This window comes from Pongo pygmaeus, chromosome 14 (assembly GCF_028885625.2).
Source record: "Pongo pygmaeus isolate AG05252 chromosome 14, NHGRI_mPonPyg2-v2.0_pri, whole genome shotgun sequence".
NCBI lineage: Eukaryota > Metazoa > Chordata > Mammalia > Primates > Hominidae > Pongo > Pongo pygmaeus.
This window is the reverse complement of record NC_072387.2, coordinates 66,140,552-66,145,639: the sequence shown is the minus strand read 5'-3', so window position 1 is coordinate 66,145,639 and position 5,088 is coordinate 66,140,552. Positions and strand designations below refer to the sequence as shown.

Sequence of the window (5,088 nt, the reverse complement as noted above, 5' to 3'; positions counted from 1 at the left end):
CAGGCTCTTCTATAACGAAGGTAAGATATGAAACAAATACGTGTGTGTGCATGCATGTGCGTACATACACATGCATTCAGACTGCTTGCTTAATTTTAGATCACCCTTTCACAAATTCATTAGGTTCTCTGAGAGATATTTCTTAATATTTATTCAAGACAATTTAACATAAATAACTTTGAAATGAACAAATTGTTCTTCAAATATTTGTCATTGAAAAGCTTTAAGAGTTTTGCAACACCATCTAACAACAAGTGTAGCCACTGAAGACTAAAAATGTAATGACAACATATTATCTATCTATGCCTCCTCTCTTCTTCTGAAATAATAAAGTAATGATTACGTATTTGGCAAACGTGCAGAAATGTTTCAAAAAGGACATTTGAAAATAACAAAAGGTCTACACAAAATTTATAATGGAGAAAAATATTTGTGGAAATGCTATAATTTACTTCACAATACTGTATAAAAGTTTTTCAAACTTTCTAATTTTTATTGTTAACTCTCCATCTTTCCAGTTGTGTGATAATTGGCTGGTTATTGATTGAAACTTTCAAATCTTAGTTTCTGCTTGTGAATGATGAAAAGTAATAATGGAAATTACTTCATAAATGTGATTTAAAGTGAACTGAGCAAAAAGAACTGAGCAAATTTCTGACTTGTAAACTATCCAGTATATGCTTATGTTTATTTTACCTCTTAGCTTTTTATTCTTGTATTTATTTATTTATTTTAAATCAACTTTTATTTTAAGTTCTGGGGTACATGTGCAGGTTTGTTACATAGGTAAACATATGCCATGGTGGTCTGCAGCACAGATCAACTCATCACGCGGTTTTAAGCCCAGCACCTATTAGCTGTTTTTCCTGATGGACTACCTCCCTTTCCCATGACAGGCCCCAGTGTGTGTTCCCCTGCCATGTGTCCATGTGTTCTCATCGTTCAGCTCCCACTTGTAAGTGAGAACATGCGCTGTTTGGTTTTCTGTTTCTGCATTAGTTTGCTAAGAATAATGGCTTCCAGCTCCATCCACGTCCCTGCAAAGACATGATCTTGTTCCTTTTTATGGCTGCATAGTATTCCATGGTGTATATGTACCACATTTTCTTTATCCAGTCTATCACTGATGGGCATTTAGGTCGATTCCATGTCTTTGCTATTGTGAATAGTGGAGCCATGAACTTATGCATGGATGTATCTTTATAACAGAATGATTTATATTCCTTTGGGTATATAGCCAGTAATGGGACTGCTGGGTCAAGTGGTATTTCTGCTTCTAGATCTTTGAGTAATTCCCATACTGTCTCCCACAGTGGTTGACCTAATTTACATTCCCACCAACAATGCAAAAGCATACCTTTTTCTCTGCAACTTCACCAGCATCTATTGTTTCCTGACTTTTTAATAATCACCATTCTGACTGGCATGAGGTGGTATCCCATTGTGGTTTTGACTTGGATTTCTCTAATGATCAGTGATTCTGAGATTTTTTTTTCATATGTTTCTTAGCCACATGAATGTCTTCTTTTGAAAAGTGTCTGTGCATATCCTTTGCCCACTTTTTAATGGGGTTGCTAGTTTTTTCCTTGTAAATTTGTTTAAGTTCCCTGTAGGCTCTGGATATTAGACCATTGTCAGATAGATTGCAAAAATTTTCTCCCGTTCTGTAGGTTTTGTGTTCACTCTGATGATAGTTTCTTTTGCTGTGCAGAAGCTTTTTAGTTTATTTAGACCCAATTTGTTAAATTTTTGCTTTTGTTACCTTTTGGTATTTTAGTAATGAAATCTCTGCCAATGTCTATGTCCTGAATGCTATTGCCTAGATTTTCTTCTAGGGTTTTTATAGTTTTGGGTTTTACATTTAAGTCTTTAATCTATCTTAATTTTTGTATAAGGTATAAGGAAGGGGTCCAGGTTTTATTTTCTGCATATGGCTAACCAGTTCTCCCAGCACCATTTATTAAATAGGGAGTCTTTTCCTCATTGCTTGTTTTTGTCAGGTTTGTCGAAGATCAGATGGTTGTAGGTACAGTCTTATTTCTGAGTTCACTATTCTCTTCCGTTGGGCTATGCGTCTGTTTTTGTACCAGTATCATGCTGTTTTGGTTACCGTAGCCTTGTAGATTGAAGTCAGGGAGCGTGACTTCTCCAGTGTGGTTCCTTTGCTTAGGATTGTCCTGGCTATTCAGGCTCTTTTTTGGTTCCATATGAATTTAAAGTAGTTTTATTTCTAATTCTGTGAAGAATGTCATTGGTAGTTTAATGGGAATAGCGTTGAATCTATAAATTACTTTGGGCAGTATGGCCATTTTCATGATATTGATTCTTCTCATCCATGAAATAAAAAATATAATTGAGTCCCATCATAATATCATGAAAATGGCTTTAAGAGAAAACTAGTAGCTGGGCACAGTGGCTCATGCCTGTAATCCCATCATTTTAGAAGGCTGAGATGGGCAGATCACTTGAGGTCTGGAGTTCAAGACCAGCCTGGCCAACATATAGAAACCCTGTCTCTACTAAAAATACAAAAAAAAATTAGCTCAGCTGGTGGAGGCCACCTGTAGTCCCAGCTACTCAGGAGGCTGAGACAGGAGAATTGCTTGAACCCAGGAGGTGGAGGTTACAGTAAGATGAGATCTCACCACTGCACTCCAGCCTGGGTGACAAACAAACAACAAACAAACAAAGAAGAGAAAACTAGTTAGATGAATATTATTGCTTTCTATTTTCAACCAGTAAATAGTTGCCACTGATAAATTGACAGCCATGAGTCTATCAAGAATGCTCTTGATATATTATATAACACAACATGCCTGTTCACGGGGGAAAAATGATAGGAAACAACGTATGTGTACTTCTTGATTTCAAGATACAAGACAAGCACAAAAGCACCACTCATGCCACTGAAAACACTGGACCATGAACGCCTGAAAAATCTTTGCCTCCTTCATCACGAGCAATCTTCCTTCAGCAGTCAAAAATGCCTGTGTACTCAAGACCAGCCTGGCTAACATGGTGAAACCCTGTCTCTACTGAAAATACAAAATTAGCTGGCCTTGGTGGCTCACGCCTGTAACCCCAGCTACTCAGGAGGCTGAGGCAGGAGAATTGCTTGAAGCCGGGAGGTGGAGGTTGCAGTAAGCTGAGATCGTGCCACTGCACTCCAGCCTGGGCGACAGAGACTCCAACTAAAAAAAAAAAAAAAAAAATGCCTATGTGCATGATGTCAGTTCCTTTGTGCCCTGACTGCATTGCCATTTAGCAGTGAACAGTGTCAAATGGATAGGAATTCAACCCTGCAATGACAATGACAGGCTGTGCAATCATTCAGCTGATGATGATGTAGTACTCTTGGAATCTGGAAGCATTCCCTTTGCAGTGTCACAGATACCGAAGTAGGCAGCTGGGTAGATGCTAATACCCTGCACAGACATGGTAAAGCCTAGGTACAGGTCCTTAATCCTATTAGATTTGTAGATCTTAACCAGACAGTCACCAAGGCTTCTGAATTCCCTTTCAGCTCCAGCTTTACCCACATCCGCTGGTAGATGGGTACAGACAAAATCAAGAGGGTACACAAAACACAAGGATGTGGCCCCAGCGCACTGCCTGATGCCAGGTTCCTTGAAACATAGTGCCGAAAGTGGGTCCTCTTGTCCACACTACCCAGGAAGATCTGCTAGTACTTATTTTGAAGACAAAGTTGAGAGCTCCTGGGTGGGGAAGTATCTGATGACATTGGCCAGGTTACCACGCCAGAAGGACAGGACTCTCTCCTCCTTGGGAATACAGACCACACAGTCTATAATGTGCTTGTATTGTTTATCTGTGGTAATTTCCTTGGTGGCAGGCTGCACCTGCAGCAGCAGCTTGAGCCACTCGATGGGTGCTCCTGCTGCCTTAGAGATGGCTGCAACCACCCCACCTGCCAGGAAGTCCCTGTTGAAGGACACAGCATCATCTGTCATATTGAAAGGAAAGGGGAGGCAGGCTGCTGCGAGATGGGACTGGGTCAGGAACTTAAATTCAGGGCTGGGGGGCCTCATGTTATTTCAGAGCGTAAGCTTGCTATTTATGGGACACATCTAAGAGTTTCCAGAAAAAATTATGGCACTGCAAGTCTCCTGAAATATTAACATTTGTAGTATTAATGTATTATATTTTTCCCTTTTAAGTTGTGGTAATAAAATATGGTCCTTAAAAGCCTGCCTTTTTGATATTTGTTGTGACATGTTTGATTGCCTAACATATGACCAATTTTATTTAAGGATTGTTTTGTATTTAAAAAGTATGTGTATTCTGAAGTTGCTTCATGCTATTCTAAATAAATTGGTAAGATCAAGCTTGTGAATTTTTCTGTTCAAGACTTTTGAATGTTTTCTACTTTTCTCTGTTTGATACTAAAAATTTTGAAAGAATTCAGTTAAAATTTTCTGTTTTATTTGGAAATCTTTTCTCATGGTGCTACCAGCTTCTTTTATTTTCCTTTTAGTAAAAAAAAAAAAACACATCAAAACTGTGTTTTTACATGTACACAAGTTTAAAATCATGGTATTTCTCTTTTTTTCACTTGAAGTGACATATTTATACCTGGTAATAATTTTTCATGTTAAATATCTATTTTCCTAATATTAATATGACCACTTGAGTTTTTTTGTTTGTATTTATCCAAAATTTTACTTCTAATCCTTCCTTGTGTGAGCTTTATATGAATCTCATGTAAATAACTATATTTCTTATAGCTAATCTTGCAGACTTTATTTTGTTGGTTTTATTTGCTCCTTTTTATTTACTGTAACTAGTCATAAAATTGGGTTATTTCTACAATATTATTTTGTGCTTTCTATAAGTCTTGATATTTTGCTTCTTTTTCTTGCCTTCCTTGCCTTATTTCATACTGATTGAGATATATTGTTTTTTTCATTTTATTTTTTTCTCTCTATTCTTTTGGAGATTATATCCTGAATTTCTGTTGTCTTAGTCCTTTGGAGATTTTAAGATGACTATTAAATTTATCAAAGTCTAAAATTAATCAATAATCACCCTATTCTTAAATTACTACTACAGTTTATGGGACTGCTTCAA

At 37.3% G+C, this 5,088-nt stretch overlaps 1 pseudogene; it reads right to left on the bottom strand.

Moving 5' to 3' along the window:
- Positions 1-2,731: 2,731 nt before the first annotated feature.
- On the bottom strand, positions 2,732-4,009 carry LOC129011340 (ADP/ATP translocase 2-like; annotated as a pseudogene).
- Positions 4,010-5,088: the final 1,079 nt, after the last annotated feature.